The sequence below is a fragment of the Neltuma alba genome, unplaced genomic scaffold (genome assembly GCF_004799145.2).
Source record: "Neltuma alba isolate B1F8T4 unplaced genomic scaffold, ASM479914v2 tig00000537_pilon, whole genome shotgun sequence".
Taxonomy (NCBI): domain Eukaryota; kingdom Viridiplantae; phylum Streptophyta; class Magnoliopsida; order Fabales; family Fabaceae; genus Neltuma; species Neltuma alba.
This window is the reverse complement of record NW_021632088.1, coordinates 1-22,597: the sequence shown is the minus strand read 5'-3', so window position 1 is coordinate 22,597 and position 22,597 is coordinate 1. Positions and strand designations below refer to the sequence as shown.

General features: G+C 34.7%; 2 pseudogenes; one reads left to right on the top strand and one right to left on the bottom strand.

The window, feature by feature from the left end:
• The first annotated feature begins 8,671 nt into the window (after positions 1 to 8,671).
• LOC114740289 (zinc finger CCCH domain-containing protein 29-like) lies at positions 8,672 to 11,928 on the top strand (annotated as a pseudogene).
• A 3,778-nt stretch (positions 11,929 to 15,706) lies between these two features.
• Positions 15,707 to 21,740, bottom strand: LOC114740281 (uncharacterized; annotated as a pseudogene).
• Positions 21,741 to 22,597: the final 857 nt, after the last annotated feature.

Genomic DNA, 22,597 nt, shown 5'->3' with positions numbered 1-22,597 from the left:
ATTATATATATTACGTTTTTTGCGTACGAAATATGGCAACTTCACATTCACAGCATTGACATTTTTGTTCTCTCTTAATTTGATTTGAGCATGGCGTTGTCCATTTCTGACTTGGCACTTGCTGTATGGCGTATGCTTTCATTGATGGAAAATTAAAATCGCCATGTGATTTCTTTCTTGCATGTTCTGGATTTTTAATTAAATTTGATTGATTTGATATAGCATGACATTTCAATTTCAAATTCAAATTCAAATATTTTAAAATTGATTGAATCCGGATAACATCAACTTGTAATTAGTCCTAGCACACTTCACACGTCCAGGAAAAATTGCTCTTTTAACTCGTTTGTTTTTTACCCCATCTAACACAATGATTTAGGAGGTAATAGCGACATTCTTGGTAAGGTTGGGTATTTTGTGGTCCAGAAACCAAAGAAACAAGTGGCATTGGATTCCATCTAGGCATCTAATTATCAAACTTCATTATATTGTTTTTCTTAAGCTCTGTTTGGTTCGGTTCAGTTTTAATTTTAAAAAATTTAAATAAGCCGAATCAAAAATTTATATTGATAGGAATAACGTAAATTGGAGTACTGGTATTCTATAATGTACGAAGCTTATAAATACTGATACTTTCTATGCATAAAATTTATTAGTTCGTTCTTCTTCTTTTTTAATAATTAGTTCGTTCTCATTATAAATTTTTTGTAATATTGTTGTTTTTAAAAAAATATTGTAGTATGCTATACGGCTATAGTATTTTTTTGAGTTCTCAAATGACAAATGTTTTAGGCTTTTGACATTCATCCAATTTTTTTTATTGAAATTCTTGCGCCAGTATTTGTTTGAAACTTTGCGTATGCTAAAATTTTAATTTAATCAATATTTTGTCATGAAAAAAAATGCTAGCGCAATTAGGCCCAAAATGAATAGACCAAACCAAGCCTAACCCAAATATTTTTGGGTTGCATATATCTTTTTTTTTTTCATTAAAGAGATTTGAAATCAAATTCATTATTCCAAGCTCACCCCTAATTCATTATTTAATAAGGATAAAAATAAAAAAAGTTTTAAAATTTTAAATAAAGAGAATTATTTCTTATATTTATGAAAGAACTTTTTTGATTAAAAAAATGGGGGGAGTAAGACGGATTGTTCCCTACAGGTGGCTCCCTATCAAGTAATATATAGGTGAGAATCTAATGCCATGTCACTCGAGGGACCATACGTATTCCCTCATCTCACGGATTTCACTTAATCAATCTATCAACAGATATGGATTATGACTAATAAGGGTTTAATTAAGATTAATAATGTTAATGCTGGCAAAAAAAATTGTTAATGCTCAGTGATCCACGACCACGCATGTTTCTCTGGCGCGGACGGCCTCTCACTTTTCATCAATCACGCATCCTCATATTACACCACTCATCCCCCTCATTAGTCAATCATGGAGTCAGGTCCATTTTTCATTATCTGATGCTAGTAATTTTCATATTCTGCTGCACGGAATTCTATGTTTTTTTTTTTTTTCAGTCCTAATGATAAAATTTTGTTTATAATTTATGAATAAAGTTTTATAATTAGAACAGGATGGATGCAGTATTACCATTCACCCATCGTTTATTGAAGTCTTTTTTTTTTTTTGAGTTTAAAGGGTAAAAAATAAAATTACTGTTTGACGCAAGTGACGCATGGCTTCATTTGTGATGAAAATTACTAACCTTTTGGTCTTTATGGGCCGATTTGGATCGGTTTAAAAAAGATACTGCTCCGGTTCTTAATATAGAACCTAATTCTTAAGTTGGTTTTGGTCCTAAATATAAGATTCATTTCTCATATTTATCAATTTTCTCTAAATTACCCCTATGGATACTCTCTCAACCATAATCAAGTAAAAGAGGGAGAGGGGTATTAAGAAAGATGATTATGGTGTTTTAGAAAAAATGTGTCACTTTTTTTAAAATTAGTTAAATAGGTCTTATATTAAAGATCGGAGGAGTACTTTTTTTTGTTCCGCAAACAGCAAGTCATTCTAGTCGTAGCACCACTCACAACGCTTGAATGTATATTCGTGTGTGTTTAATTTTATAAAATAAAAAAAGACACCTTTTTGATACGCCAATTAAATATATGAAAGAAAGTTTTTCTTATGTTACCTTATTTTTAATATAAAACATATTTAACTAATTAAAATACATTAAGAAAAGTAATAAAATTAGTTATTTGTTAAAAAAAAATATTGACTTTTCTAAAATATCATCTTAAATCATTTAAATCAAAACTATCTTTTGATACAAACTCTCTTAACATATATAATTAATAAAGCTAGTTTGGATAAATAAGGGTGGTAAAATGGATAAAAATTTTATAATTAGGATAAAATTTAATCCCTACTTTCTCTTATATTAAGATTGAGTAAGTAAAATGTAATTTAAGTGAAAGCAAATAGGTTGTTATAGTTGCCCTAATTTTTGAATTGAAAATTAGAAAAATTACAATAAAGTTCTACCTAAGAAAATTAAATACAAAAAAATTTCTTAAAACCACCAAATTATTCTAAAGTTTCAAAGAACCTCAATGCAAAATATTTTATTTATTTAATTACTAAATTTCTCTTATATTTTTTTAAATTTTATATTGACAACTGAAAGAACAATCGTTAACAATTTAAAGTACAAGGATTAACAACTTATTTAATGAGTTATCAACAGCTGCTGTGATAGTTTTAATTCTTGCACATTAAATTGTTAACCACTGTACTTTTCAGTTGTCAATACATACTTTAAAAAAAGAAAAGGATAATTTAGTAATTAAATAAATAAAATATTTTGTATTGAGGTTGTCAACACATTTTTTTTTAAAAAAGGACAATTTGATAATCAAACAAATAAAATATTTTATACTGAAATCCCTTGAAACTTCAGAATAAATTTGATTATTTTAAGGGATTTTTTTGTGTTTAATTTTCTTAGGTGGGATTTATTGCAATTTTCTCTTGAAAATTTCCACTTCAACAAATTTGCCCCAATGATCCCCTTCAAGCGTCGGTTCTCCATTTTTCACGCCTTTTATAGGCCCCTCCTCGTTATCCCTTCCAACAGCGCCAATGGAATCCAAGAGATGCTGATGCGGCAAACAGAATTGGCATGTGCATCAATAGGAAAAAGGACAATCGGCTTCCCCTCCCCCCCCCCCCCCATTGTTTGTTTTGTTTTTTCTAGCTATGAGGGAATTACCCTTTTGTCACCCCTCTATTTGAATATTACAAGTAAATGAATAAGGCGCACATATACATGTGATGTGGAATTTTCAATTGGTCCACCAAGCATAAATTTGATTTCTATTTGCTTAATTTTCCTCCACCACATTTTGTTTAAAATTCTGAACTATTTAGATCAAATTATATTATTATAAATTAATTTATCTTTAAAAAATTAAATCAGAACTATTTTATTCAAATAAACAATTCATAATTATAAAGACTTTTTCGTTAAATGGAGGGGAAAAAAACCATTTCCATAACACGTTAACAGGGAAAGGAGGAGAGGCAATGGTTGGAGGTTTGTGGTGGCCAAGTTTGTATTATGCGTTAGCAATTAGTTATTTCAATGATAACCTCATCATGATAAGGTTTCAAATTTAAACCCCGCATTAATATATTTGTGTATGTACTTGTATTTAAATTATATTCTTCCGGTTCTAAATATAAAACTCACTTTATGGTCCAGTCCTAAATATAAATTACATTGTAAAATGAGTTTTATATTTAAAATAAAAAGAATACTAAATTATAGATTCTTCTTCTCTCTTTTTCTCAAGTCTAGCATCTTCATTTTGGAATTCACAAAACTTGTGATTTCAAAAAAAAAAAAAAGCACAAGTCACGAGAAAAAACTCACAAAGATTAACTTGTGATTTCTAATATTTTCATCTTTTATTCTTTTTTTTTGAAGTTTTTAAATCAAATCATTTCATCAAATTTTTTCGCCTCCACTCATTCTTATTGCATTGTTCCATGAAGTTTATATATCATTAATGACAATAGTATTATTTGTTGGATTTTTCCTCACTCGCCTCTATTTTCACTACCATGCATTAATATGTGGTTGAAGACAGTATATTTTTCATAATAAATAAATAGTCAATTAATAACTTTTTTTTCTCCCTTGCGAATAAGCAATACTTTCTGTGAACTCAGACCGAAGGGTAAGGGTCTGTTTGGCACGTGGCACTGAAGAAGGGCTGGCACCTGCACTAGGGTCTGAGGTAATGGATGAACACGGGAATATTTGGATGGAAATTAAATCATGATTTCAAAAGTGTTTTTACAGTTTACAAAATAAATATGTAGAAAAGTTTCTCATTTTACGAAAAAGTGTTTCTGAGAAGCACTTTTTCAAGGTCATCAAACATCCTCTAAAAATGATATTTGCATTGATTGAACCAATTCAGGGTATGTATTATTTACAAACCTTTTTAATTTTTGTATTTGATTAAGATTTTTCTTTTCAAGTTTACAGCGTAAAGAATTTCAACCTCTCCCTATAATAAGAAGCCATCCTATTCAAAGCGTCTAAATTGTATGGTTTGTTATAAGGGTTAATTTATTGAGTTAAATAAACAATTTTTGATATTTGTTGGCAATGCATACTCTATTCAACTGGCGTGTTGTAAATATTTATTATAAAGGAACGAATAAAACAGTTTTTAACTTTAATTTACCATCACAAATAATATTGATACTACTTCCGATCCTAATTATAAGAGTTAGTTGACTAATTTGAAAAGATTAAGGAAAAAAGTTAAGTTAGTTATTTGTAATAAATATGTATTGTTTTTTCTAAAATATCTTTGCTAGTCAAGTGTATTGGCTACCATTGTTAAAAGGACTAACTTGGGAAAAAATAAATAAATATGAGAGACAAAGTGAATTAGGATCTTATATTTAGGATCAAAATAAAAATAAAACAAGATCTTATATTAAGGACCGGAGGTAGTACAATGTTGGAGACTTGGAGGGACGAAAAAGGTTTTGTGACCATAAATATTTTGGTTTTACACTTTTTATATTGCGCTAGTGAGGATAGGAAACGTACTGCTGTTTAATTTAATTCATCATCAAATGATAAGAGATAACCTTCAAAAGGTGTTTGAGATATTCCAAAACCACTTCTAAAAATACTTTCATTTAAGTTAAGGCAAAAAATTTTCTCACATATTAATCTTGTATATCATAAAATTATTTTTAAAATATGATTTAATTTCTACCTAAACACTCCTAAACTTATTGTTTCAACATCTGCCTTATCATGGAAGTAGCTGGAGGAAAAAGCGTGGTTGGTGAGAAATGGTCGCTTTTTAATTATCTATAAATTCAGATCTAAGTCATGCCGGCGTTAAAACAAAAGAAGCTTTTTCAATATAATTTTTTTTCCTGAATGGTTATATATAATTACCAACAGTTACCAAATTAAAAAAAAAATTCCCTCAATCTTACTTGCACGTCATTAATTATTTTTATTTGAGGCTTATATATTTCCGCCATACAAAAAATATGGAGGCACGATCGTGTAGCTCGCACCATGGGAGACCATAAACACACTGGTGGCGGAGTTTTGGAGCAGAGTTTGGAGCCTTGTCCATCTTTTTTTTTTTTTGGTACAAAAATTTTTATAAAAGAATTGAACTCACCCACAATGCAAGAGCAGGGTACCTAATGTTTGATTCACTGGGATTTGTCCCTGCAAGCACAGGAACATGACAAGCAAGCCCCTTTTCTTTTAACCCAACAGGTAAGAATCTTCCAGTTTTACTATGCTGTGATGATGCGTCTCCTAATGCCACGATTGGAACCACCGGTTGCTTTGTTCATCTTCTTTAATCTTCACCCTTCCAAACTGACAAAAACGATTTGTGGCTTCTTTTAACTTTCAGAACAGAGACAAACAAAAGGGTCGTTATGGACCATCAAGGTGTAATTGTAATGGGCTCGCTCATCTCAAAGCCCAATCTCTCCGGGCTTTGGGCCCAATCCATGAAACCTCCACAGCAGACCCAATAACACTCCCCATATCAGCTAACATTAATTCTGACATTACTGAATATTACTTTTGTAGGAAGGGGAAGCTACGAATCCTGAACCGGATTAACCAGATCATAATATTAAAAAAATGTGGGTAGGACAAATGTTAAAGTGTTTAATAATATTTACAGGTTTGTATTTTCTCTGCTAATGGTTTCCTTGTATCAAATCAAGCCACTTACATCCCAACACATCCAAATATTGAAGTGTTCAAAGTTTTGCTGATTAACAAAAACAAGGCAAAAAAAGTGCTCATTGGATTCTAACTGTATCCAATCTATTCATACATGTTAGCCCAACCCTTTGGAAGGCCTGTCTTCACTGGCCCAAATTTCTGTTGGACTTTTAAAATGGCCCATGGAGTTCCAAACTTCCTCCCACTGTTGGACTGCCAAGGCATTAGGCAGTCCATTCCTTTTTCTTCCCTAATAAAAATGATAATGCTAAGGCATTTTATTCTTTTTTTTATTTATTTAAATACAATTAAACACATGCCAAATTTGAATTTGAAACCTTATCCAAGCGCAGTAGGTTGCGCTATTATTAAGGCAACTTTTATTATATACAAGATTTAGACCCGTTATACGGAGTTACGCATTTTCAACTAAAAAAAAAGAATTAAATACTACTGTTCTAAAAAAATTGTCAGTTGTTTTCTTAATGATCATCACGGTTCAAGTGCGTTTGAAACATTAAATTCTCCAATTAAGGTAATTGTCAGCTAAAATTTGTCTTTTGTTTAGGATTAGATGGACTAAACCAGTCTAAACACAACACACAAACGTTGCACCCGCGGAAATTAGTCGGAGATGAATTAAAAAAAATTGCAACCAGGCCCTCAAATTGACATTAAATTAGCAACAAGACACGAAGGTTAGGAACATGATTCACGACATTAATTAATAATTAATACTCCTCCGGTCCTTAATATAGGACCCAATTATTGAGTTGGTTTTGGTCCTAAATATAAGACCCATTTCTCATATTTATCAATAATCCCTAAATTACCCCTATGGATACTCCCTCAACCATAATCAAGTAGAAGAAGGAGAGGGGGTATTGAGAAAGATGATTATGGTGTTTTAGAAAAAACGTGTCATATTTATTACAATTAACTAACTTACCTAACTTCATTAATCTAATCAAATTAGTTAAATGGGTTTTATATTAAGGACATGAGGAGTAATAAATTAAAAGCTTGCGTGTTTTTGTTCAGGATTGTGTGAACTGTGAGGACCAAACCATTGAAGCAAATAGTGGAAGATTGAGTCAGCAGTATTCTGATTGGATTGTCTTTTTCTGTGGGATAAGGGTCCGCTGCCCAGCTTGGAAAGGGTCAAATTTAAAGATTATTATTAATTATTATGCGGATGCCACCATCATATCATACTCTTATTTATGCCATAATCATCACTATTAAAATATAGCAATTCATATTGGAAGCTGCATCAATTTCCATTGGATTCCTCTTTTCTTAATTAATCTATTCTTCATTCTTCCGCTTGTGGCTTGTGTTTTAAGGCGCTTCAATTGAATTGAATTACTATTATGTCCTTTTCTTTTATTAAATTTTAATAATGATTAGTCATTAGGATGATTGTGTTGAAATCGTATTATTACGGATTCCAAACACTAAAATTCTTCACGCAACATTTCGGCCGGCCATCATCTCATAAGAATCGGGAATTGAAAGAGGATCAAAATAAGTCAACCCCGAATCTCAAATGCAAGGTTTAATCTCAGTGGTTAGTTTCTGAGAAAATTACTGAGCAGTCCTGTATAAATAATTAATTATAAAAAAAATCTCAATCAGGGAAATCAAAAACAGGTGGTATATATTTACAATTTAAAAGACTTTTTTTTACCGTTAAATTGGTTTTGTGGAATTGTAAAGTACAAATAATTTTTATCCTGTAAGAGGAACATATCTATGCTCTTTTTTTGTTATAATAAAATAATCAAATTTGTGGTGGACTATATTGTTTATAGATGATGAAGGGAATGAATTTATTTGCTTTAAAATGCTACTCCTCTTGTTCTTAATATAGGATTCAATTTTAAAATTGGTTTTAGTTCTAAATATAAGACACATTTATTAATTTTCTCTAAATTACCCTTATGGATACTCTTTCAACCATAATCAAGTAGAAGAGGAGGATGGGTATTAAGAAAGATGATTATGGTGTTTTAAGAAAAATGTGTCACTTTTCTTATAATTAACTAACTTATCTAACTTTTTTAATTTAATCAAATTAATTAAATAAGTATTATATTAAAAACCAGGGGAGTATCTTTATTGGGTATTAATTGATTAATAAAATGATTAATTAATACTAATTGAGAAGTTGTTCCAACGGATCAAGAGAAAGCTGAGCGCAGGGGAGCCAAGAGAGAGCGCGTAAAATTGAAGCCAGGCGATTGTGGAAGTGGAAGTGGGTTCCACATGCAACGTTGTGAATTTAGTTTCATTTCAATTTCATTTGCATTTCATTTCGGGGAAGATAGACACGAACGACTCTGAAAAAACAAAACAAACGCTCTGAGAGGAGCCTGTGGGGCCCGCGCGTGTTGAATAATTGACTTTGACCTTCACAGAAACAGCTACGAAGAAAGAAAAATTCACACTTTCCTCTCTTCTTCATCGCTGGGGGCAGAGACAGAGAGGATAAAAGGGCAGAGGCTCCTCTCTCTCTTTCTCATTCTTCTCAATCGAGGTCTTCTCGATTTCCCTCTAGCAACTAAACAAGAGCGAAAAGGAAGAGACACTCTGATATCTTACTCTCACCCTAGTGAGGTATGCTGTATTCTCGAGCAACTTTTAGTTCTTGGTGTTCTGATTTGCTTATGTTGTTTGGGTTTTCGTGTTCTGGTTTGATCTGGGTCGGTGTTGGTGATCTCCGGGATGGGTTGTTCTGGGTGGGTACGAGGAATGAGCTTTTTCGGTCTGATTCTTGGTACAAGTTTGAAACCATCATTTGAAATTTGGTTGTGGGGGTTGCTGCTTTCGTCCCTTCTCTTTCTATGATGTTTTAAAATTTTATTATCAGAATTCCTGTATAAAGTAGGTATTGCCGGACCAGGTTGTTAGTATGGGTTGTTGACGATTTTGTTAAGGATATGTTCTGACTTTTTGTTCTCCTAATGGAATTTTTAGCGTAGGTTTGTTCTCGGTTGGGTTGGTGAGAAAAATACAGCACAAGAATTGTTAGCCTTTATAAATTTTCGCTTAAATTTATGGGGATGTTATCTTGCAGTGCATCCCTCAAGATTTGAGAACCTAGGTCCTTTAGATACGAATGGAAAGTTTTATCTTTAACTTCTACTCTGACATGGGTATTCTGTTTTTCTTTCTTTTTGCCGAATGTCTAACATAGATACTCAAACATTTTAATGTAAGGAAATGATGTTTTGTGGCTTATTCAGTTTGTGTTGTTCGATTATGCAGGACTTTGATATGTGCGGTGGCTCAAAACCTAAGCTTTCTCCCTCTAATAACGACATGGATAGCGAGTTTCGGAAGCAGGATTTCTATGTTCTTGGTAACATCTCAAGTCTGCTGGAGCTGTCTGCCACCGATGATCTCGAAACCTTCAGAAGGGAAGTAGAAGAGAAGGGTTCTGACGTGAACGAGGAAAGTCTTTGGTATGGAAGAAGAATCGGATCGAAGAAGATGGGATTGGAGAAGAGGACGCCTCTCATGGTTGCTTCTTTATTCGGAAGCACCGAGGTGCTGAAGTATATTATTGAAACCGGTAGAGTTGATGTGAACAGGGCCTGTGGTTCCGATAAGGCCACGGCTCTCCACTGTGCTGTTGCCGGTGGCTCTGAATCCTCGCTTCAGATTGTTAAGCTCTTGCTTGATGCAAAGGCAAGTCCTGATTGCCTTGATGCTACTGGAAATAAGCCTGTTAATTTGATTGTTCCTGCCTTTAGTTCTTCATCCAACTTGCGAAGGAAGGCGATGGAGTCGTTGCTGAGAGGTGATGAATTAGGTGGGGAAAGTCATCAAATTATCGAACAGGAGGAGGAGCAACAGAAAACTGCGGCGCCTTCTTTAGCATCAAAAGAAGCAGCAGAGAAGAAAGAATATCCTGTTGATATATCTTTGCCTGACATAAACAATGGTATATACGGAACAGATGAGTTCAGGATGTACAGTTTCAAGGTGAAGCCGTGTTCGAGGGCATACTCTCATGACTGGACTGAGTGTCCATTTGTTCATCCCGGGGAGAATGCAAGGAGGAGGGATCCACGGAAGTATCCTTACAGCTGTGTTCCTTGCCCGGAGTTCCGCAAGGGAAGCTGCCCGAAGGGGGATGCCTGTGAGTACGCTCACGGTGTTTTTGAGTCATGGCTCCATCCTGCTCAATACCGAACAAGGCTTTGCAAGGATGAGACTGGTTGCTCAAGGAAAGTTTGCTTTTTTGCTCACAAACCTGAAGAGTTGCGCCCTGTGTATGCTTCCACTGGTTCAGCAATGCCTTCACCGAAATCCTTTTCTGCTAGTGCAATTGACACAACAGTTATGAGTCCATTAGCTCTTAGCTCCTCATCTTTGCCCATGTCAACTGTGTCAACACCACCCTTGTCTCCTTTGGCTGCTTCATCTCCCAAGGGTGGAAGCTTGTGGCAGAACAAAATAAACCTCACCCCGCCATCCTTGCAACTCCCGGGTAGCAGGCTGAAGGCGGCCTTAAGTGCTAGGGATCTTGATTTGGAGATGGAACTGCTCGGGCTAGAAAGTCCGGCTAAACACCAGCAGCAGCAGCAGTTGATAGAAGAGATAGCTCGAATCTCTTCCCCATCATTCCGGAACACAGATTATAGTAGGATGGGTGATTTGAAGCCAACTAACCTCGATGACCTTTTGGGATCTGTTGATCCTTCTGTTCTTTCTCAACTTCATGGAATGCCTACTCAGCTGCAATCTCCAAATGGGCTTCAGATGCAGCAAAACATGAACCACCTTCGGGCAAGCTATCCCACCAACCTTCCTTCCTCACCGGCAAGAAATTCCTTGGGTTTAGGGTTTGATTCATCATCTGCTGTGGCAGCAGCAGTGATGAACTCCAGATCTGCAGCCTTCGCAAAGCGAAGTCAAAGTTTTATTGATCGTGGGGCAGTATCACCCCGCCATTTTGGGCAATCTACGGCCTCCAACACCGCCTGTAGGGTATCTTCTGCACTTTCAGATTGGAGATCCCTGATGGGAAATTGGATTGGGGCATGAATGGAGATGAGCTGCACAAACTGAAGAAATCTGCTTCTTTTGGGATCAGAAACAATGGAAACACTAACACTACTATGGCACGGTCTGAAAATTTTGAGCCAGATGTGTCGTGGGTTAATTCTTTGGTTAAAGATGCCCCCTCTGAGAAGCAGCAGCAACAATTTGATCCCAGTAGAGAGATGCTCCCACCATGGGTGGAGCAGCTATATAGGGAACACGAGCAGATAGTTGCATAAGCAATGGCTGCCATGGCAACGCTCCTTGATTATTCTGACAAAGTTTATTTATTTATTTATTTATTATTATTTTGAATTTTTATAACTATTCCACATTACATAGAGTATAGTCAGAGATAGGACAAGGAGTGCTGCAAAGAATAAAATCCTGGATATTCACAGAGATTCGAGAGGGTAGCAACTTTTCTTCTAGTTCAATGATGAGGAGAAAAATGAAGCAGCGATGCCCATTTTACCCCCCGTAATTGTATTATCTGATTATTTCTCCTTTCTGGAAGTTTGGGTGTATTATCTTTAGCATGGAAAATTTTATCATTGCTGAAGGAGCTTGTCTGTTTTAGTCTTTACACACATCTGTACAAGTACAACTTCCGAAATCTGTGCCCTTTTCAGTGAATTATGAAGTGTCATTTATTTCCAAGAGGATGAGCACTTTTTTTTTCCTGATTGCATTCTCCTATTGCTTCTGAATCTAATGGTTGAACAAAAAACTCGGCTGCTCGTAGCTATGCTTGAGGGTTACCTATGATTCCGTCAGAAGATGAATATGAACGCCAAATCATATCGATAGAGGATAAGAGGCAATGACAATGCGCGTTGATATGATGGTAGTGACTATTACGAATCATTAGCGTGCAAATTTATGCCTTAAGAAAGATGCTGCACGTTTAATTTAAAATGAAGCAAATGGTCCAAGAACGTTTTATTTGAGACAGCCGGAAGCAGATATATTGATTTAGAATTGATTAGATTCTAACAGTTTAAATTTATTTATCTATTTTTTATCATAATATTTATTTTTATAAAATGTTATAAAATATTAAATATGGACTATTGGAGTTTTGATCCAATAATTATGAAAAGAAAAAGAGGGTGGTGGAGGGGAAGAGGATGGAAAGGTAGTGGAGAGAATCCAAATCTAAGTTTTCAACCAGATCAAGTTGTGCTCGTAAGAAACGCCATTTGTATCAGAAAATTTTGTTGAATAAGCTATTTATGGATGGTTAGAACTCATAGAAGGGTGTGGGTGCGCGCGAATACCAGGATAGGTGTTTGGAGAAGAACTGATGAAGCAAGTGGGACAGATGTCATAAGATAAGGAAGATGAGGAAATTGCATGGGATAGGTAACAGCATTATTTAAAACAATTGAACCCCACCTGACCATTAAATGCATATGTCCTTTATAAATAATCCATTTGAAATTCTTGTGGACTTACTTGCTCACAATTCTCACACGCGCGCGCACCTACAAGCTGATTCAAAGGGATATAAAATCGTACCACTACAGTGGACAAAGGAAGAAAAATAGGTGATGGGCAGAAGTTGAGGTGAAGCAAGAGGCTTCGTGGACAGTGCGCTGGGATGGGGCAAAAAGACAGGGGAGATAAGAAGCAAAAGGAAGAGTACAAGTTTGAAACGGAGGCTCGTGTTTGTGTTGGAAAAGGTTGTCATCCAGATGAGAGGAACACGTGGGACCCACCATTTGGACGTTTGTGTAAGTTCGTCCAATCAGGAAATGAGTTGGTTTTGTTGAGTCCAGCAACCCCCACTGGCCAATGCATTAGCCTCCCCCCTTTGAAAAGCAGAGACCGCTTTTTTGGTTTCTTCTCTCAAGCCAGCCAGCTTCCTTCCTTCCTTCCTTCCTTCATGCCTTCTTCCATTTGGTTTCCCTCCACCTTCATCGACTCACTATCCCGCACTCTGATGCTGGGAGCCACTATGTAACTATAATACTACTTTACATAATTTCTTAAGATTCTATATATAAGCTTCAAATTATTGGCCAAAATATATATATATATATAAGCTTCAAATTTAGAGATATGTATTTTATTTTACAACTTTCAATTTAGATTTGTTTTAATATTTAATGTATTTTTTCAATATTGTCCATAATTATTTCTTTCTTGTTACATTTCTCCACATACTTTCTTTCATTCTTTTTTTTTTGTTTATTATAAAGGCACATTTGGAAACAAAAATATATTTTTAATATATTTATTATTTTTAACTACTTATTTATTATTCATAAATCAGTTATTTAAAACTTATAATAAAGCAGATGGAGCATATTGAAGGATGTCACGGTATAATATATCTTAAAAAGCACGAATTGCTTCACTATTCTCCTTCACTACCCTGGTTTGACTATACTACTTGTTTGGTTGTGCTAAAAATGATGTGACTCTAATATTTCATAAACATTTAAAAAGAATTTTTCTCTAGATGTCAGTTCACATGTTGAACAGTGTTTTTTTCAAAAGTAAACTTAATTAGTTGTCGAACTAAATTAGAATCACAAGCATACGTAGTATTCTTTCGATTTTTAATATAAGACTTATTTAACTTATTTGATTAGATTAAGAAAGTTAGGTAAATTAGTTAATTATAAGAAATGTGACATATTTTTCTTAAAATACCATACTCATCTTTCTTAATACCTCCTATCTCTCTTTTACTTGATTATAGTTGAAGGAGTATCTATAGGGATAATTTAAAAAAAATTAATAAATATGAAAAATAGATTTTATATTTAAGATCAAAACCAACTTAATAATTAAGTCCTATATTAAGGACTGGAGGAGTATATCATAATATAATGAATGTCAGAGAATTAGTTCAGCTGTATCACTTTGACTTAAGTACATAAACTCAATATTGTTGGAATTGCAGGTTACTAACTGGTGTTAACGCAACCCAGCTGGTGGAAGAATTTCTTAGATGAGACAAATGTGACATCCCGTGCAAGTAAAGTGGATGAAGCTTCACAGCTTTCTTTTTACTGCCAACATTTTGCTTCTACAGTTGATTAGTGGCCTTTCCCATCCAGATTGATAGTTACAAAAAGCGGTCCGCACTCAGTGCTCATCAAGCGATGAGCAATCTGGGCCATTCAGATCCAATCTAAACGGTCCAGACTTAATATTTTTAAATAATTATTTAAAAAAAAAAGATTATATTTTAAAGAATGATAATTAAGATATTATCTTTATTTTTTATCCTATATCTATTAAATTAATTATTTTAAAAAAATAAAAAAAAAATAAAAATAAAATTAAAATTAAATCTGGACCGTCCAGATCTAATGAGCATTGGGTACTCATCAAAACTGATGAGCACCCAATGCAAATCCACAAAAAGATTATATTCTCAATACTTCATTATATTGAGTCTTATGTATTAAATAAACTTCCTTTTTATTCTGAAATGATGAATCTTCAGTTGGGCATAATTCTCTTGGAATAATCTTGAAGCATGCCATTATCATCCATTGGAAGGATTATTTTGTACATTTGTTCTCCCATGATGTAACCAGCATCCGAGTCTACTGTGGCTAATATATTGGCCAAGTGACACCTGATACTCATTCTTAACATAAGCTGTGTATTCTTTTCCAACAATCACAAACTGGAATTCGTTTAAGGTTTAAGACCTTGTCCTTCACCCTTTTTTTTTTTTTTGAAACTGGCAAACGTTAAAACATTTGCAGATGTAGCTTAAACACATAATGTGAGCATCACAATGATGCCTGGGGTCATTTGAGCCAAAGGTTTTCAAATAAAATCCTGCCCTTATGACAAGTTCCAGGGAATTTAGACCAAACTATTTCTAATTATTATCTTTTTTTAGCATATGCATGCATTTAGCTAGCAATTTTCAATACCTTGTACATTCTGCAGACCAATTTTCTTTTGACAATGCAGCAATGCAGCATGTGCTGTTCTTTTCAACCAATACAATGACATCAAATACCCCTATGCTTTTTAATGTAAAACATAATTAGCTAATTTGAGTATACTAAGGATGTTAATTAAATTAGTTAATATGATATTTTTTTTAAAACACTTTAAACATCTCCCTTAGTTCCTTCGTTCTCTCTTCTACTTGATTATTGTTAGAAAATATTAATAGTATTAATTTGAAAAAAATTGGTAAATATATAAAATAGGTCTTATATATATAACCAATATCAACTATCTAATTAGGTCATATATTAATAACCGTATGGTACTATACAATGATAAAGATTCATAACCCGCCACCCTTTTCAATACATAGTCACCTATTTGGTACATACATGAAAGAATAGGGGGGGGGGAGAAGGAGGCCAAACACTTCTCCCTTCCTTGACGGTCAAATTATATGCTAGCCCGCATGTCAAATTATACGGATCAAGTCACGGCCACCGCACGTCTGTACATGGGATGGACACAAAAATTTCTCCTTTGTAACATAAACAGGTGAAAGCTGACTCACATAGGGTTGACTTCTTTGCATGATGAGAGATCTATGCCCTAAAATTTAGGTTTTAGTAACCTTATTTAAAATAGCTACCTGCGAAGAACACCCAGTGAGTCCAGTTCAACTTTTATGAGAGTCTAGATATCCTGATTTAGATGAAGGACGGTGCATTTTGTCATATCTGCCACCATTTACGGTTTTCCATTCTCTTGGCAAGTTCTTTTGCCATTGATGCGAAGTCTTCCGCCCCACTTTGCAGTTCTTCAGTATGTTGGCTGAGCATCTAGGATGGTTTAAATGGTGAGTAGAGATAGTCAGAAAATAGGAAGACTGCATTCAGTGGGCAAAATTTCAGAAAACTGTCTGCATAAAATTTTCCAAATTTAAGTGCACCGAACTGTTTAGGGAGAATTTCATGGAGGTTTCTTCTATGGGGGAAAAGCAGCTTCTCTATAACCTAACCTGAAGTTTTTCTTGGCGTTCAAGAAGCTTATCCTTCGCAAGTGCAGCAGCTGCAGAGGCATCCTGAAAGAACTCAAGATGTCAAATATGCAATCTATAATAAATAGGACTTTCAAATTGTTCACATCTCAGATTTACCCCGGCGTTTCTGTATTTGGCCTTGATTTCCTCCGCTGTTCTCTGTCTCGGTTTTGTATCAGTGCTTGCACCCTCAAATAATTTCTGTTTGTCTGCCCCTTTTCCTTTGTTGTCAGTTCTTTTTCCTCTATCTGCAAAGCACACGTTCGTCATTCAAATGATAAAATACTTGAAGGGGAAAATGATGATAGATATACCTGTCTTGTCAATATCACTTTTCTGAGGATAGTTGACAACTAAAGGTTCGTCAATGTGAATTTGATCTGCACCAAAACAACGTGGACATTCAGACGTTTTGGTATTTGTGGCAGCGGATGATGCTTTTAGAACAAACCTATGTCAAGCTCAAATGGATCTTGCTTATCAGCTGTGGCAGAGGAAGCCTTTAAGAAGGGGGGACAGGAGAAAAGTTTCTCTAAATTTGCAGAACTATAATGATGAATTGCTTGATTTTCCTCCTCCACTTTACCCGCTTTTAGGTTCTTGACAACATTAACCAAGATACCTGGATACTGTCGCCCCTACAGCAAAAGAGATTACAAATGCTTAAAAATATATGGAAAACAACAGAAGTAAAGAAAGCTAGAACAAACTGGACCTGTTCTTCATTCTGGTTTGTAGGTAGGCTTGCTGTAGCATCCACGGCCGCTGCAAGGACCCTATCATGTAGACAAGGCAATGACTCAGGAATCCTACAGAAATTCAAAAGTTTACATTAGGCGCCATTGTTTTGAATACGAATGCTAATTCACATTCCCCAATCATTTCTGGATTCGATGGGCAGATGATTTGGCAGAGAACAGCAACCAAAGATCAAATTCAACAAAATCTCAGAATTGCTTGTTGTCAATGATCACGCAAAAAGGTCAAAAAGTGGTGACCGGAGGGGTAGTAATAGATCGCGCAAAACATAAGCCCTAAGAAAACAAGAAATTTACAAGACCATAAAATAAACTAAAACAATATATTTTCGTTAAACAAAATAGAATCCAAAATTAGGTCAGAAAAAATTTCTCAAGTTTCGTCAAACAAATAGAACTTCAAAAACTAATAGAACACAAAAGTGGAACGAAAGAACCATTTCCGAAGACAAAATTCTTCCTACTTAAATTCAATAGTAAAGCTAGAATCTTTATGACAGATAATATGCTCAAAATTTTGATATCATTCAATTTATCAAAAACTGCCATTTAATGTTGCGAGAAATTAATCAAAAAATCTGCATGTACATACCAAGAATCGGGTTAAAAAAAAAAAGGGCCTAGAAAAAGGGAGGAGAGAGAAAATTACCAGAGTTCATATTCACATTTCAACAGTGATACAAAAGCAGTTTCATTCCCGTTGACCTATAAAACAAGAGCCATGAGCCCAATAATAAACCAGAACGAACCTGACTATCTACCAACGCATACTGTCCAGAGGATCAAAAATTATTTCAGAGGTCCACAACACATCAAATATTATTTCATTCTTTATGGTCATTCTTTTTCCCTTCACCTCTCAAGGCATCAATATCAACGCCAAGTTTAAGACTCTACAGCACAAGTTGGATAGAAAATAATAGACCAATCAGATAAGTTATGGCAGTAAATACTATCAACATATCTTCATTCAAGAACAGAATTTTCAGACCAGAATAAGTTGTCCATTAGAGGAAGAACATATTGTCTTCTCCACGTTGGTCTTCAAGCTCCATCGTAGAATTGCTATTAAAGAACATTCCCCCACCACTTCCAGAGTTGGTATGGACCTGCTCAAAGTGACTTAACATCCATCAAATGCTTGTCGCCAGAAAAAAAGCTTATTAATGTACACATTGGCGTCCCAACAAAAGCAAGGATGATTCAAAAAGCAATATGATGGGAGTATGCAAGGAAATGGTATATGGAATAGGACTATCAGGGCAGAGGAAATATATCATATTTGTACAGATGGAAATTCATCATAATAAGGATATTCTCTGTTAGGCCAGTATTTGGCTTTTTTTTAAAAAAAAAATTTAATATAAAATATCTACTAAATGAGTTTTACTTAAAAAAATAGGGATTTCTGATTATCAAATTGTAATATATATTTGGATTAATGGAATTTTGCTAATTATGGAACCCTATGTACTTTGGATCCTCACCTTACGATTTGAAATTTATATTACAGTTGAGGTGTTTCTGATGCCCATCCTTTCTAAACTCCCTGCCTCCACCCTATCCCGTTCTTTCTATCTTTCCTTCACATCTATTCTCCCTCCCCCCAGTGATGAATAAGAAAAATTAAAGAACTAATTATTGCACTTCCACTCAATTTTCATATATAGGAAATCAAGAGTATTAATATAATGCTAATGAGGCCCCCACGTAGAACATTGTTTGTGTGAAAAAGTTTTCAAAGTTTATAGGAAGATAAAGATTTTGAATATAATCAGTGTCTTTATCTTCTCACCCTGCACCAACTGTCTTTTTTTCGGGGCAAGAGGTGGTTTGCCACTTTCGTGAACTTAAGCATCTGCTAATGACTTGAAGTGGGTAAGCACAACATAACAAAGTAAGAAATAAGGAAGTTTAATAAGCAGTTCACCTCAATTCAATGTCTCCAGTTTGATACAGCACAACCAACCCACACTCTTTCCCACCTTTCATTAATGTAGTTGTCCAACAACATCGGTTTACGAGGTTCACCCTCCGAATGTACTTACTGCTACCCTGTAATATGGCAGTTCCATTAAATGGTATAGAAGGAGACGATAAATTCAGAATAACAATGGACATGGAAAGACCTCAATCACAGATTTCATAGAGTGTATGCTCAATTGACTCTCACAGCAAAGCAAAATGAGTGAGTTAGATAACATCTGAGCAAAATATGAACTTTCTACAGTTGTGACAGCTTCAGCTTCAACAGGTGCACTTTCGGACTGAACATTAGCTTGTCCAAATTCAGATCCAGAATCAGCATTCAGAGGTGAGTTGGATAAATCTTTTCCACTTGATGGTTCACAAGTACCATCTGAAAAATATGGCACGATATGGGGTACAAGTCATGGGCACGCTATAATATCTACTTTTCATCAATAAATACTTGCCTATAATATGCATGGAGATTAAATTTGATTCTTTCTTTGGGGTTATTGACACATTGCAAACCATATCCCCTGATGCAGTATCTGTGGCAATAACATTTGCGTCTCTTGTTGCAGAAACTAACAGCCCTTTTCCACGACCGTCAGAAATATTGGTTGCAGATTTCTGCGGACTGTTTGGTAAGCAACAACCATCTGAAAATTTGACATTCAGAGAAATTATTGGTGAAGATACACTAGATTCCTCACTGGTGAGAAAGAGAACTGATGGTTCTATGATATCAAACATAGCAACCTGCAAAGTGGATTTAAAAATAAAAAGTTTGAGACTTGAGAATAGTTTAACTCAAATTGTATATAAGTCAACACATTAACCAACAGTAAACGAACTATATCATTTAGAAACATAAAATTGTCGAAGATCTCACTGTTCCACATTCATATCCGACGGCAAGCTTTGCCCCCAGGTTTGCAAACTTTAGGCTGCATACAGGAGAACTTTGAAGGGAAAATACTCCAGTACAATGAGGTCCATTCCCTTTAGGGGTCTTTTGAACTGTTACATTTCATATGTATTGATTAAAATCAGTGATTAGAGGAAGAAAATTCTATGTTCAGCTCACACACCAGAATATAACTAAGATTATTGTGGAACTGACATGAAATACTCCTTCAGTGAGTAGAAGACCAAATATTGAAACATTTTTACAACCTAGTTATCTTGCCCTTACCCAGAAGAACGATTTTCAGCTTAAGAGTTCACCATAACCATGTGGTTAAGAGTTCAATCCTCACCATCTTATTTGTATCATCAAATCAAATTTTAACACAAGATAATGGTGGGCTTGTGTGAAGTCCCAGGGGGATTTTCCATGATGCGGCAAATACGGTAAAACTATTTTGAGTCTCCAACTTATGCTCACAGATAGAATGACAAAAATAAATCAAATCACATATGTGACATTGATAGGTTTAGAAGGTTACATCTTTGCTTAATGTAGATAAAAGTCTCTAGATATGAAACTCCCTCAACCATATAAATTCTAAAATGGGTCTCTTACAGCAATTCTTGTCCTTGTGACGGGGTTCCCTGAATGATAACTATAATACCTTCCTAACACTAAAAACAAGTAAACAGAATTATGCTTGCAAATTAATGAGAAAACCAACCTTTGTTTTCATTTTCTGTCACAAAGTAGACGTTCATTTCATCTGAACTCCCAACTAGCCCATATAGACGAACCTATATGCTTTCATTGGATAAAATTACAAAGGATTCATAAGTTTATTGTATAAAAAGGGAGGAAAATAATACATAAAATTTTTACCAGGCCACATTTATTGCCAACTGCCAACCGTAAAGTATCCGGGCAAAAGTCCAATGCTGATACTGCTGCACTTGCACTATCAATTTTAATACCATTCACCTGCCAATTGCAGAATTCATTTCCAAATGAAGGGCAAGATCAAGTCACTAACGTAGGAGCTTTCTTCCGTAACAATGAAAGTTCAATAGGACTTTTCCTATTTACTTTAAACAAAATCACCAGTTACAAAATAGTATAATATGCTAACCTCAGATGTCATATTGTACACTAATGTCAAAGAAGGATGGGTCACATCCCATATCCGAATAGATCCATCTTGATAACCTGCTATGTACATTTGAAGGGCGTGAAGGTCTTCTTTCAAAAGCTGACCTGGAACTCCACCAGTCAAAGGCCACTTCATGCCACTACTTGTCTGATCTTGCGCTGCGCTCTGCTTGGCAGCTAATAGGATCTGGATAATCATCCTATGCAATTAGTAGCGCCAACAATTTTTTTTTTTTAAAATAAACGGAAACTTATATCAGTGCAAATAATGTATCTATTTAAATTACCATAAGCATAGCAACTGAAAAAAAGAAGAATATTTAGACCTAGTGAGCATCCACTACCTCAGACAAGGCCCGATAACACTTCCCATCTCCATGTACCACACAAAGCTTTGCTGTTGTCATATATGGTTCAAGAGTGGGTATGACCATGGGATATTCCATTGAAGGAACGGATAAATTTTTTTCTTGTTGAGACATTAAGGAACACAAGCAAGCTTTGTCATAAAGATGCAGCTGTCCAGGTTCATAATATACATAACTATTACAAGCTCTGTCTGAACAATAATCAGTTGATAATAAAACCATATCAGCAAAAGAACCATTAAGCGTAACATCAATACGGCCACTGCACTTGAGACTTTCAATCCCAGAAGACCAATCAACACTCAAAACCTGTATATAAGAAAACACCACATTATTGTGACATGTTAATTATCTAAATAATTTGAATATATTGAAATATTAAGAGACTGCTAATGTTCAATGCAAAACAGGTAAGAAAGAAACTAGTCCTATCCCTGAGAAGTGTTAATGTAAAATATCCAACATCATGAGCCACATTCACCCGTGTTAATGAGAACAACAGAACGCAAATAAATCATTTATAATAAAGCATGACACCATGAGACCTAAAGTCCCAACCCCCAAAAACACATTTAAAAAAAAAATCAAAAGAAAAGAAAAAGGTTTCAAAGCCACATTCACCCACTGGTTTGTTTGGATGCCGCTCAACCCACCTTGCGGCATCTTTGTTCCTAGTTTTGACCAAAATAATTCAAGTGATTAAAATCTCATTAATGAAAGTATGGTTTGTGTATATCATTAACAACTAGCAGTACGCTGTGCAACTGCCCACGTACTTCAACTTTTTTTTTTTCCCCTTTTCCTTTTCTTTTTATTGGAAAACAAGGTGCTCCGATTGAAAAAGAATCATTTATAACAACATATATTAATTTTATTTATATATAAAACAATACTATATTATCTGTAGGATGCATGAGAATTAATTTTGAATGTGCAATATTTTTGGTAAAAAAAAAAATAAAAGAGGCTTATGAGGTCCATATGGCAGATGAACAATGATTCTACAGTAATATCAGATTTTGTTTTATATAATATATTGATGATTGATGGTCTCCTAGCCTTTTAAGGCTATTGCTAGGATGAAGCCAACGTTTGCATTACAAAGTGTCCACAAATCTAAGAAATAATATTGGAACATTGTTAAATTATTCAAAATGTATATGAAA